The 14,854-nt window shown below is 40.2% G+C and overlaps 1 long non-coding RNA gene across 1 annotated transcript in view; it reads right to left on the bottom strand.

Moving 5' to 3' along the window:
* LOC135205822 (uncharacterized) overlaps positions 1-14,119 on the bottom strand; it is a 183,815-nt gene extending 169,696 nt beyond the window's left edge. The window contains exon 1 of the long non-coding RNA XR_010312620.1: positions 13,769-14,119. This is a non-coding gene — a long non-coding RNA (uncharacterized LOC135205822). The remainder of the gene's footprint in view (positions 1-13,768) is intronic.
* Between the last annotated feature and the right edge of the window lie 735 nt (positions 14,120-14,854).

Genomic DNA, 14,854 nt, shown 5'->3' with positions numbered 1-14,854 from the left:
AAAATTATTTCTGAAAATGTATCCCCGACCGACGACACCAAAAATTATCGACCTAATTATCTACTACCAGAAAGTCGGAGGACGCGCGACCCTTTATTATGAGAAAAATAACCCCTCTCCACAGGTACGAGACCCCCTGAAGCAGACGCATGTGGTGTACCAATATACATGCCCAGTCCGCGGTTGCAGCGGCGCCTACGTTGGTATGACTACCATGCGCCTGTCGAAGAGACTCTCCTGCCACGCCCAAGAGGGGGCTATCAAGAATCACGCACGCACCAAACATCAAGAGGCCATCTCCCGGGATGTGATCATCCAAAACACGAAGATCATCGGGAAGGCCCCTGATGCCGTCGGTTACGCCTGCTGGAGGCGCTTCTCATCCAGCAAGTGAAACCTATTCTAAATACGACGCAGGAAGAATTTCTCCTCCCTACGAGTATGAGAAGACCTGCCACCAACAATGACACCACCGAGCACGACAACCCCACGGAAGACAACGCCCCCGAACGAGATACTCCTGCAGCCAACCATAATCAAGTTAGCCGTGACGTCCCGCAGCGTAGCGAAACGCCCATCGACGTAACCGCGCCGCTAAGGAGGTCTAGGCGGCTGCAGGACTTACAGCATCGCAACCATCAACGCGTGGAAAGTGGCTTGAGACCCGGTTCAAGCCACCAATGAAAACGAAGACCTACCGCCACCAGCCAATAGTAGATCAGCATGGGGCAGACCCCCTGCTGTCGACTCCAAATATAAACGAGGACGGACACCGTTTCAAGATCAGTCCACCCTCAGCTTCCCAGCTGAGGGTGTCTGGCAGCTCCAGACGAAAGCTCGCTTGCTTCAAGAAAGAGAAAGAGAGAGAGAGAGAGAGAGAGAGAGAGACATATATATATATCGTTAATGACCTTGATAACTATGGTATCATAGTTTATCTGTAAAATTCAAATATATACACCAATTTAGACTCTATTTGATCATGACCTCTATAGGCGCTCTACTAGCCTGTCTAAGTAGCACGGAAAAAGCCGCTATTCGGAAAATAGAGAAGAATCTCTACAAGTGTAATGCTGCTGAAGTAGCCATTACTTTTAATAAAGTATGCTTGAGAGAGGGTCTGCTTCCTAAGTACACTATTATTATTATTATTATTATTATTATTATTATTATTATTATTATTATTATTATTTTTGTTTATTTTTTTTTTGCTTTGTCACAGTCCTCCCATTCGACTGGGTGGTATTTATAGTTTGGGGTTCCGGGTTGCATCCTGCTTCCTTAGGAGTCCATCACTTTTCTTACTATGTGCCCCGTTTCTAGGATCACACTCTTCTGCATGAGTCCTGGAGCTACTTCAGCCTCTAGTTTTTCCAGATTCTTTTTCAGGGATCTTGGGATCGTGCCTAGTTTTCCTATGATTATGGGTACAATTTCCACTGTCATATCCCATATCCTTCTTATTTCTCTTTTCAGATCTTGATACTTATCCATTTTTCCCTCTCTTTCTCTTCAACTCTGGTGTCCCATGGTATTGCGGCATCAATGAGTGATACTTTCTTCTTGATTTTGTCAATCAACGTCCCGTCTGGTCTATTTGCACGTATCACCCTATCCGTTCTGATACCATAGTCCCAGAGGATCTTTGCCTGATCGTTTTCTATCACTCCTTCAGGTTGGTGCTCGTACCACTTATTACTGCAAGGTAGTTGGTGTTTCTTGCACAGGCTCCAGTGGAGGGCTTTTGCCACTGAATCATGCCTCTTTTTGTACTGGTTCTGTGCAAGTGCCTGGCATTCGCTTGCTATGTGGTTTATGGTTTCATTTTTCGTATTGCACTTCCTACATATGGGAGAGATGTTATTTCCGTCTATCGTTCTTTGAACATATCTGGTTCTTAGGGCCTGATCTTGTGCCGCTGTTATCATTCCTTCAGTTTCCTTCTTTAGCTCTCCCCTCCGTAGCCATTGCCATGTGTCATCGCTGGCTAGTTCTTTAGTCTGTCTCATGTATTGTCCGTGCATTGGTTTGTTGTGCCAGTCCTCTGTTCTGTTTGTCATTCTCCTGTCTCTGTATATTTGTGGGTCTTCGTCTACTTTTATTAGTCCTTCTTCCCATGCACTCTTTAACCACTCGTCTTCACTGGTTTTCAGATATTGCCTCAGTGCTCTGTTCTCGATGTTGACGCAGTCCTCCATACTTAGTTGTCCTCTCCCTCCTTCCTTTCGTGTTATGTATAGTCTGTCCGTATTTGCTCTTGGGTGTAGTGCTTTGTGTACTATCATATGTTTCCTGGTTTTCTGATCTATGCTGCGGAGTTCTGCCTTCGTCCATTCCACTATTCCTGCGCTGTATCTGATTACTGGCACTGCCCATGTGTTTATGGCTTTTATCATATTTCCGCCGTTGAGTTTTGACTTGAGTATCGCCTTGAGTCTCTTCATATATTCTTTCCTGATTGTGTCCTTCATCTCTTGGTGTTTTATATCCCCTCCTTCCATTATTCCCAGGTATTTGTATCCCGTCTCATCTATGTGTTTGATGTTGCTCCCATCTGGTAGCTTTATCCCTTCAGTCCTTGTTAATTTGCCCTTTTGTATGTTGACTAAGGCACATTTTTCTATTCCAAACTCCATCCTGATGTCCCCAGATACAATCCTTACAGTCTGGATTAGGGTATCTATTTCCTTGATGCTCTTACCATACAGCTTGATGTCGTCCATGAACATCAGATGGTTGATTCTGTTGCCTCTTTTCTTGAGTTGGTACCCGGCTCCCATCTTCTGTAGTACTTTTGTCATGGGAATCATGGCTACTACGAAGAGTAGTGGGGACAGTGAGTCGCCCTGGAAGATCCCTCTCCTGATATTAACCTCTGCTAGTCTTATTCCAGAGCTTGTAAGTATTGTATTCCAGTTGCGCATTGTATTTTTGAGGAAGCTGATGGTGTTTTCCTCTGCCCCATATATTTTCAGGCATTCTATTAGCCATGTGTGTGATATCATGTCGAAGGCTTTCTTATAGTCTATCCATGCCATGCTTAGGTTGGTTTTCCTTATTATTATTATTATTATTATTATTATTATTATTATTATTATTACTATTATTATTATTATTATTCAGTATATGAAATCTATTCACAACGGAACAAGCACACCAAAGGGGCCACTGACTTGAAATTCAAGCTTCCAAAGAATGCTGGTTTCGACCTTCCACCGCTAAAGACCTCACACCATACAAGGCCAGCGGTTTTTCATTGACCTGGGTGAGACGCGAACATGCAACATCTGAGTGGCACGTCATGACACTCACCACTAAACCAACTGACCAGTCCACCTGTAACCAAAATACGGGCAATTTCAAGCATGTCCTCGTTTGGCGGCTTTTGGCCGAGGTTAAGATACGAGAAAATTCATCAGTCAGTGTTTGACCCTAGCAGAGTGAAGGACAACTGGCAGACATACGTTTAGACCTGCCCAGACCTCTGGGCCTGAGGCATTTGCCAAATACTTGACCCAAATGGAAATAAAAAGATAAATGGAGAATTATTCATACCCTTCAGCTCAGCATTATCTGAAGATTAACGGGGACACTTCCTTCGCAGACTAATTTTTCCCTTATTTCGAGGAAACAGCCCACGAAGGTTTCTAATTAACTCATCTTTTGAGGAAATATTTTTGGAAAATCTGACATCGAAGACAGCTGACATTTGGGCATGTTATTGTATATCCAGAAAACTAAGACACTGGACTGGAAAACTAAAAATAATAATAATAATAATACTAAATAAATAAAACTTCAACCAAACGGGACACGCCAGTTAGTCATAACAGGGACGAGTTATAAGATCTACTTATTTTTTTTTTTAAATATACATTGATAAACTAATTGCCGATGATTTTAGGGTATTGGAAAGCAAATTGATTTATGTCTCTTCGATTATCATCCCAGAATGTACAAGATTTCGTCAGTGGGTCTGAGTCAGATCATATTTTAACCGGATTTTGTTTCCAAATGCCCAATTTAAATGTCCACAAGTAAGCAGATGGGCACTGTCCAAACTGCAGCCCGAGTTTTCATTATAAACTTATTATTAAAAGGAAAAAAAAATCTTTGGTTATTCATGGGTCTTCTCTTGTCATCGTTTTATCAATGAGCTGAGGAAAATGACTGTCTCTCGTCCGCCTATGCCAGGCAATCGAAAGACTTCTTTCAAAAAAATTGGCCCACGAAACTGACCTTTCCAGGAACTGGAATCGGAGGATAGAATTCAGGCCAAAGGCCAAGCGCTGGAACTTGTGTATGATGAGGTCATGCAACGCTGAATGGGAAATCGAGATTTTTAAAAGGTCCTTTAGGTGTAACCAGAGGATATCATCGAAGTAGCATTATAAGATAATTCAAGAGAGGGTTGAGGAAAGTCAGATATGTGAGAATATGAACGGAGGTACAGTAAAAGGAATGAAAAAGGGGGGTGAGGGGCACTTCCTTTCCTGGGTATATCTGGGAAAAGATACCGACGAGATTCTCATGATCTGTCACAGTAATTCCAACATCAGCAAAGAATACCACGAAACAGCCTTTGGGAACTCATGAAATTAACATTTAAAAAGACAACTGAAAACTCCAGATCTGATCACCCAACGTTTCTAAGCACAATGTTGTTTTTTTGACCGGGCTAGCCTTATGCCAGCACGGGCTTTTGCACAAGAACTACGATTAGCTCGCTTAATGATACAAAGTTCTACAAAACGAGCACCAACGACCAGTGAGATACGGTCCAGAAAACTTCAGGGATTCGCGTACTTAAGGAGCCACAAGTTCACAGCTTAACCTGGAAAGACGCTGGACTCTTCCAAAACAGCTGCCTGGAACCACGGCTGGAACCCCACCCGTGGCACTTGGGCATGATGGGAGACAACGAGAGTCCCTAGTGCCCATCTGTGTATTCTGTAAATACCCCTGTTCTGTCCGTTTTCCGTAATCACGAGTTGTCAGGAATAAAGTGTTGTTAATAGATACGTATATTTTTTATCAGCAATTTACGTATGTGGGTATTTTAACTGCTTGCGCGCGCGCACACACACTTTATATATATATATATATATATATATATATATATATATATATATATATATATATATATATATAACAGAGCTTCTTAAAGACATAACTATCTTGATTTGGCTCAGTAGCGTAAACAAGAGGAGAGAGAGAGAGAGAGAATGAGTTTTAAGTTCCTACAGAGTTGAGCTGACTCATAGGTTGCGGACACACACACACACACACACACTCACAGGGTTAATTTAACTCGGCTGTCAGACGCACACGTAAATACAGGCACTTATATCCTCATGTATCTTCGCGTTACGTAATTACTTTCAGGATGTCCGGAGGGATTTTTTTGGTCAGGCTTGTTGTAAGGACAAGTGTCCACTCCCAAACTCCCCTACCCCACACAAACACCCCCTTCCCCCCAAACAATCACCGCCCCTTTTTGCGCATTTGCTCTATAAGGGTCCGAAACGAACGAAGATGCACGGTGTCCATAAAGTCCCAGTACCATAGAAGTATTTATGGCTTTTAATGGTACTGGGACTTTATGGACACCCTGCATAACTCCGATTGTCAAAGCAGTCGGACAGAGGTGTCCGAATCAGACGAAAATGGCAATACATCTCACGGAACGGATCTTCATATTTTTTTTTTAGTCCGTTTCTTACAAAATATAATTTTTTTCTTTTTAAATCAGTGTTGTCAATGACATTTAAAAGGACTTTTAATACTTTTTTTATGTCCGTTCCTCACAATATATAAACTTTTTTGCTTAAATCAATGGTTCCTATGACATTGAAGAAGGACTTTAGATCTGGTTTGGTCGAATCGTCCTCGACGTTCTAAATTTAACATCTGTCCGTCCGCACTTACTTCTATCCGGCCTCAGTTCTTAAAAACTACTGAGGCTAGAGGGCTGCAAATTGGTATGTTGATCATCCACCCTCCAATCATCAAACACACCAAATTACAGCAATGTAGCCTAAGTAGACTTTACTCTATTTAGGGTTACATTTAATCACGATCATGAGTCTGGCACAGGCCACCACACCGGCCAGTGGCTGAGAGAGTGAAAGAGTTTCATTCAGCATTAGACAAATATTAAACAGGTACCTCTTGCCATAACTGTTTCTTTCAATACCAAATCCCAAATGAAACCTATTGCACGGTAACGGATTCCCCATTAAAAATAAGCATATAGGAGAGAGAGAGAGAGAGAGAGAGAGAGAGAGAGAGAGAGAGAGAGAGAGCCTTAAGCCCTAGATTTCTTAGGGAGGGAATTTATCATTGAATGAATGACATTTCTCTATGATTTTAGTGTCAGTTATGACCATCAAAATCCTGCAAATAATCACTGTCTCTAACTGAGTGTACTAAGGGGCAGCAAATACCAACCTGCTTGCAAGTGGGTAGCATTCGAGTCAGTCCGGTTTTCTGTGGGTATCAAAATCCCACTCCTTTCTTTTTTCTCTTTCTTTTTTTTTCTTAGCTTTTGGCAACTAACACGAACCAGTTTCTGTAATGGATGATGCCTTTCTTTCACAACGGCTGCCGAGCTAGTTTTTGCGTAGCTGAACTTGACGTTTTTTTTTTTTTTTCAAGTCCTTGTTCAAATTCGTCCCTGTCTATGTTTAACATTATATATTTTGGCAGGATTGACGTGTTAAACCTTAGGTTTGAAGGGTGTAGCAAGTAGCAACAAAGTGCGTATGCCATGATTGAACAAAAGCGTATGTTTTTTTTTTGTCCAAAATTAAATTATACCTTAGGACATGGTCCTGAATAGTGGACGGCGCAGGGAACTTCCAATAGAAAAGCCCATTCATACTTTTACAGAGAAGACTCATCACAGCTGTTTCGAGGTCTCTCTCGTATCCTATAAGCTCAAGTTTCTGAATTATTCACGTTTCGGCCATTTATCTTCCATTCTTTCCACGTGGCCGAACGATTTCAAAGTCCATCTGTTCGGACATTTCGTCTTAACACCCTCAACCATTTTGCTTTCTACTGCATGTTACATCCACACTTCGCTTCCATAAAGGAGTTTCTCTTCTAGCTTTCATTAGTTTCAGCAGCTTCTATTCACCATCTCCCTTCAGCGCTGTGCCATCTGCAATCATCCGAGCTATTCGGGACTTATTTTCTTAAGCTACAACCTTGCACCTGCATCTACGGACACCCTTCCACGAAGATACTGGAGAGCCATGGAGATAAAAGACCCTTCTCTCAGACCCACTTTCAGGCCAAACCAGTCACTCTCCAGTCTACATATTCTTCCACATGTTTTGCTTTCATTATAGAACATTTAATTGTTCTTAACTCGTGTTATGTGCCATACATTTTTTACTCTATTTTGCTTCCTCGCCAATCCTACACAAAGCTTTATATTCCAAGTTCTCACGCAATATACACCGACACATATACATACATGAATATATACATATACGCCTACATAAAAACATAAGCCTATATATATATATATATATATATATATATATATAATATATATATATATATATATATATCATATATATTTTTTTCCGCATAAGTAAACACACACACACACACACACATATATATATATATTATATATATATATATATTATATATATATATATATATATATATATATATATATATATATATATACACACATATATATATCATATATATATATATATATATATATATATATATATATATATATATATATATATATATGACTGGTAAAAATGTTCTGTAACAACAGAATTCCATCTAATAAAAGGAGCCCATAAAAACACCAAAATATAGAGAGAAATGTACTATATTTCAGAGACCTGCTGTCTCTCTTTTCAGGTAGATGAAGAGAGAGACAGCAGTCTCTGAAATATAGTACTTTTCTCTCTATATTTTGGTGTTTTTTATGGCTCCTTTTATTAGGTATATATATATATGTATACATATATATATATATATATAATATATATATATATATATATATAATATATATATATATATATATATATATTTATACGTGTGTAAACTTCATTTCAGGAGTATTCATTTAGCGTATGATAACAAGAAATAAATGTACAAAAATAACTAAACCTACAAATAGACAAATTTTTTTCGTGTCTTGTCGTAGTTAAGACAAAATGTCTGCTTTACCTCTATGATTTATGCATCAGCTACGTAAAAGGGATATTTTAATATCTGTTAATTTCATCAATATTAATCAGAAGACGAACAAGCCCACCACCATAAGGGGTCACTGCCTTAAAATTCTTCAAGCTTCCAAGAAGAATGTCACGGCTTTCATTCGAAAGACGTAACAGGATGTAATTGTAGGAAATAGCTTTCAGTAATCGGAAAGTGTTTATGGCGTCGTTCAGCTGCATTATTCAAAGCGCAATTGCGCTACGTGTCGCTCAGGCAATTGCATCTTTGATGTTGGCTCACGCGTGGTGGTCTGTTGATGTCGCGTCTTGCAGGCTTCGTTTGGTCCCTGTGTCACCTTCAACCTGAATATCTAAGACATTTCCCGTTCGTGTCAGGCTTCGTCGTCATATTTATGAAAAGAAAAACTGAGAAACGTTCATTCTTCGAGTATAACGTAACGTTTCGATCTCGACAGACTTCTCTCGCGTTGAAGCGTAAACAAACGAAGCGTGCCCACGATCACGACAGAGATTTTATTTGGCAGAGACGGGACCAGGAGACGAAGGCGGCTTAGACGAAATTGGAATATGAAATTTAGGCCAAAAGGCCAAGCGCTGGGACCTATGAGGAGGAGGTTATTCAACGTTGCAAGGGATATCGAGAGTAAAAAAAGTGTTTTGAAAACGTGAACGGAGTTACAGCAAATTTAAACGAAAGGGGTGGCCGCTAGGGGTAGAAGGGACGCCTCAAAGAACCTTAAGTAATGCCTACATTGCACCGCGTGAGGATCACAGACTGCACTAACCCCGCCCCCCACCCACACCCGCCTACCCTGCCCAAATAGGGGAAAAGAAGGCGCGAGGAACTGTTAATGAGATTCATCTGTCACCAGAGAATGAGACAGAGGTGTCCATCTAAGGAGGGGACGTGGAACGAAGCGCATTCCATTATTCATGTTATATATCCTCGACCCGAGACGAAAGCGTATTCAAACTTCGAGTTCCTATGGTAAGGACCAAAGTGACAACATCAAAAGTCTAGGCATGGCAGAAACACTGCTGCAACTAGGTCCAGACACAACACAGGGCACACAACAACTACCACCCTGGAAGAAGGACACTACAATATACAAATACACAAGCCTGCCAAGAGCAAAAGAGGACTGCACAGGAGAAGAGCTAAGAGCGGCAGCCTATGAAGCAATCAGAAACACTGAGACCATAGGGGCACAAACATACTACACTGATGGCACTGTAGATCCTGAGAATCAAACTACGGGAGCTGCAGTATATTCCAGAAACTTCACAGCCTGCTGGAGGACCTCCAACCACGCCTCCACTATGCAGACAGAGTTAACAGCAATAAGACAGGCACTGCTGTACTCACTGGAGAATGAAGTAGGGCCTGTAATCATCCACACAGACTCAAAGTCCTCAATGCAAGCCCTGCAACAACAGAAAATTAAAGAAAATAAGGCACTGCTGGCTGGAATTAAAACACTGCTACACCAGCACAGCGAAAGAGGAAGACCTGTCACCTTAAACTGGATACCCAGTCACATAGGAATTCCAGGCAATGAGAGGGCTGATGAGCTAGCCAAAAGTACAAAACACATTGACAGAGTGCAAGTACATATACAACCTGCACTGCAACAAGTCAAAATGCAATGGAAACCACTTGCAAAGAAAAATTGATTAAATGACCAACGTGAGTGGGTAGAAAAGAACTCACCGTCTGCCAGATGGTATAAGAAATCGACTGGTCTAGGGCCTCCTCCCATAGACAGGCACACACCAAGAAAACTTGCTGTGATCATCCACAGACTCAGGCTAGGATATAAAGCCTGCTGGGAAAAAAAAACAAAAATTGTGGAAACAGTGTCAGACCATGTGAACACTGTCAAGAAGAAACACAGGCAACCACTCCTTCAGCTACCTGCTGGAAATGCAGAGAAACAGCACAGCTAAGAGGTGCAGCACAAAATGCAATACCTGCACAAGATGCTGAGCATGCAGCTGCCACAGTCACAAAGACAATCATTGAAAACTTAGAAGAGCATGCCCAGGTGCTCTACAACCTACCTCCACCAAGGTAATCAAACTAATAAAATCAATCACCCTCATCACATCCCCTCATTGTAAGGCTCTATCCACATCATCCACTATCATTCTTTTAAAAAAACTTTACCTACAACTAAAATCCTCCCGCAGGGACCCAAGGGAGTAAAGGGTTGGACAACCCCACCTGCACCGCTTCTCCGATTTTCGAAAGCCTTACACTCATTCAAACTTCTTCTATAATATGACATGATGGCCCTCTCTTACTGACACCATCATCCTTCCCCTGTCCCAATCCTTAATCTTCTACAACTAAAGATATTTCCAATTTCAAAAAACTAACATGTACCTAAAGAATCTTTTCAGATCACCTACGGCCGAACAAGGGAAAGGCCCATGCCAACAAGAAGTGTTGGCTTAATACAACAACAACAACAACAACGAAAGCGTATTCCTTTTGGATGTGGTCAATGCAGCTCTCCTTTTTTGGAGGCGTTATTCTCAGAACTATTGCATAGAATAACTTATTATTACTATTATCATTATGAACGGTGAATCAATCAGATAATAAAAATATAAGCAAATGAATTAAAATGCGAGAATTGCATCAGGGTAGCAATGCATTGCAATTTCGCTGGAACTTCTAAAGTTCTATTTAAGTCCTTGTTTTCTCTCTCTCTCTCAGCAAGTCTTTTAGATATAAATATGCATTACAAATAAACACACAAACAGGTGCTTTCGAGAACCTGCTCGATCAGGCTTAAAAAACAGCCTTGTAAGTGAACAGTTTTGAAGTTTTGAAAAAAAAAAAAAAAAAAAAAAAAAAAAACATTTAAAAAACGAGCTGTAACGACCGGTTTCCTTCTGTAAATGATCAACAACACGTTTTATATTATTTATTTTCCCCCATGGGCGTAATTCCCCTAAAATAATATCCTTGCGGGAACAAAGTACCCAAGGACAAATACCAACCCCCCTGGGAACAAAATACCCCTAAGTGAAAATCCTCCCTGGGACAAAATACCGTAAATTAAATCACCCAGTGAGTGTAATCCCACCCCCCAAAATGAAATCCTTATGGGAACGGAACAAAGGACAAATCCCCCCTAGGGAACAAAAAAAAAACAAAAACATAGGAGACACTCCCCCTGGTACCAAATCCTTGTTTAAATCCCCCGGGGAACGTAAATCACCCTAAAATAATATCTTTCCAGGATCAAAATTCTCCTGGGATAAATTCCCACTGAAGGACAAAGTCACCCTGGGATAAATTCCCACTAGGGACAAAGTCCACCTAGGACAAAGTCCCCCTGGGATAAATTCCCACTAGGTACAAAGTTCCCCTAGGTCAAAGCCCCTAATAGACACTTCACCTGGTATAATAATCCCTTAAGATTAAATCCCCTGTGAATTTTATCCTCTTAAAATGAAATCCATCCAGGAACAAAATCCCCCAGATAAATCCTCCCCCTGGGACAAAACCCTTAAGAGAAAATCCTCCTGGTAAAAAAAATCCTGTACGATTAAATCCCCAAATGAATGTAATTCCCCTTAAATAAAATTCCTCTAGAAACAAAATCCCCAAGGTTATATCCCCCTGGGAACAGCCCTCCCCCCCAATGGGACAAAACCCCTAAGAGGCACTCCTGGTAGTAGAAAATCCTTAAATAAATGCCCCAGTGAACATAATCCCCATACGTAATCCCCCTTCCATATTAATCCTAGTGGTAAAGATTGCGTATCTCCAAGAGGTGCTTACGTCAGAATTACTTGGGGGAATTCTCTTATCATTTTGTTTATTTATCTATTATACATTTACTGACTTAGGAATTTACATCAATTGGGGTGTAAAATCATGCTAATATACCAGCAACTAATTAATACACACTATTCAATACACTAAGTATTTTCTGTTATAACTGCAAAATAATTTTTTCCATTAAAAGTCTGGAAATTTATGGACGGTTCTGGGCCAGAACCCATCATCCAGAAAATGACAAACTTGATATAGTTTACCGTCGTTTATTTGAGAATCACCAATTTCTGATCGTTCATAAAATTCTAAAATATAATGATATTCTCTTGGATCTACTACGCATTAAGTTTCGTTGGCTATAACGACGATATTTGGGTGTCCGAATGCCCCAGTGCTTAACTACCTACCTCGTTGATTTTTCGATAGACTCCAGCCAGCCATCTCTGGTGACTCCAGCTAGCCATTTTTCCATGAAAAACTCAAAATGTCCATAGAAAAATGGTTAGGAATTGATATGGAATTGAAAAACGTAAAAATACCAACCTAACGTAACTTAGGGATGTCTACTGTTGACAATTTTGACGTATTAACGATGGATAGGGGAGGGTATTTGTGTCTAGCCTTACAAGTCTTAATTTGCTTAGATTTCTTTCTCTTTTATTAAGCATTTGCGAAGGTTATGTATTGAATTTTTTTTTTATGTGTTTTAACCCCCCCAAAAAATATATATCATAATGTGGGAAATGGCTGGATTCTTCAGTAAAAATAACCAATGCCTCCAACTCAAGACACTGAAGAAACCTTTGACAATTGTATCATTTCACGAGTATCCAAATTCACACGAATATCACAGGCTACGGCCAGGATTAATCCTGGGCTACGGCAGTTACGGACCAACACGAAAATAAACAGTTAGTGGTACTTATCCGCGGCGGCCTAGACTATGGCAGTTGCGGTTTTTCTATGCAGTTTTACCTACTGAACAATTATTTCAAGTAATATTTATTCAGACGACTGTAATTAACTCCCCAGGGGCCAGTACTAAACACGGCGAAATACATTGGACGCCCCAATCCCTAGTGGATGTCGTATCCGCGGTTACGTTCCTTGCGGTCAGTGCGGACTGCTTCTGTAGAAATATCCAGTTAGTTTTCACTGTTCAGACAGATATAAAAATGCATATGTTGGACTGGCATGCAATCGTCCCGGGTTTTCCATTAGTTACGAAAAATTAAATTCCCAGTTTTCCATTAGTTGTGTAAAATTAAATTCCCAGACTCCCACTAGTTATTTAAAATTAAATTCCCAGCCTTCCAAAAGTTATGTAATGTTAAATTCCCAGTCTTCCACTAGTTATGTAAAATTAAATTCCCAGTTTTCCATTAGCTATCTAAAATCAAATTCCCAGTCTTCCACTAGTTATCTAAAATTAAATTCCCAGTCTTTCACTAGATACGTAAAATTAAATTCCCACTAGTTACGTAAAATTAAATTCCCAGTTTTCCACTAATTATGCAAATTCAATTAATTTCGCCCTACAATCAATATTACCATCTTCAGTTTTTTTTTTTTTTACTATTTAAAAGATATATTTTTCCTCTTAAATTATTTTACATAGAACTCCCAGCAATGATTTTTGTCTTGGGCGTAACTGTCAGGTCTTTTAAAGAGTTACGTTACTGCCCAGACCAGAAACAGGGTAGTACAATACAGCCAAAATATAAATCACGTATAACAATATAACAAACACCTACCTTACCTTGGTTACAGCAAACTTCAATTCGTCTTGATCCATTTGCACCTACGTATGTCCTGTTGAGCCTGAGAATCACTCGTCCTATTTATGTTCAAATTAGAGATGTTTGCTTGTTTAGTTAATGTTTGCACCTGGTTTACTCGTTCGCTGTGTGGTGGCTCAGACCGCTGTCTTTTTAAAATAAGACTCCTTCCAAACCGTGGCTTAGATCTCCTCCTTTCTAAACGGCTATGTTTTCACTGATAAAAGAGCACAACTCTGTGAAGGTACATCCTTTCACTCTCACAGTGTTTCCAATACTGACTCTCTTTTTGTTTGCAAAAGAAAGTGACGACGGAGCCGAGCGAGAACTTTCGTCCACAGCTGACATTTAACCAGCGTACGATGCAGTCGACATTCCTCTTGGCTAGTTTTCGTTTCCCCGTGTCATTTTTTGTTTTTATTTCATATTCCCGCTTTCATGTTTCAGAAATGATTGAAATTTCGGATAGCTCATTGTTTTTATTATCATTATTATTAGTATTATTATCCAGAAGATGAACCCCGTTCGTGTGGAACATGCCCGCAAAAGTGGGTTGCCGTTGACTTGATATTCAAGCTTCCAAAGAACATGACGGTGCTCATTCGAAAGGCGAAGTACCAGAAACTGATGTGAAATTCAGAAAGAGGAGATCAGCAATTAGAAAAAGGACCAGATAAATAAAAAAAAAATAATATAAAACAAATCAGACAGTTCATTGCCTTGCACGAAAGTTCCTAACCATCGGCCAAAAATTATTCAAATAAAAATGTTCGCTGCTACGTAAAGGCTTGCTATATACGCATCACCTACTCCATTTGAAGTCTAGGCCAAAGACAATACACGAAAGATGGGAAGCTCAAGCCACAGCCGCATCGGCCGCATACAATTTAGTTCCTGGCATGAAATGAAGATGGCGGTAGCATTTCACCTGCCTACATCGTCTGTTTGTTTACTTTTTCACAAAGCGGGCATTCAATTTCAATCATGAGTGGGCGTAGCCATCATCACCCGTGTGTGGTTTGCAATAGGACGAAAATGATTTTCCCCATCTGATTTTTCATGCTTTT

This window comes from Macrobrachium nipponense, chromosome 24 (assembly GCF_015104395.2).
Source record: "Macrobrachium nipponense isolate FS-2020 chromosome 24, ASM1510439v2, whole genome shotgun sequence".
NCBI classification, from domain to species: domain Eukaryota; kingdom Metazoa; phylum Arthropoda; class Malacostraca; order Decapoda; family Palaemonidae; genus Macrobrachium; species Macrobrachium nipponense.
Note: the sequence above shows the minus strand (reverse complement) of the source record. Positions and strands in the feature narration are given on the sequence as shown.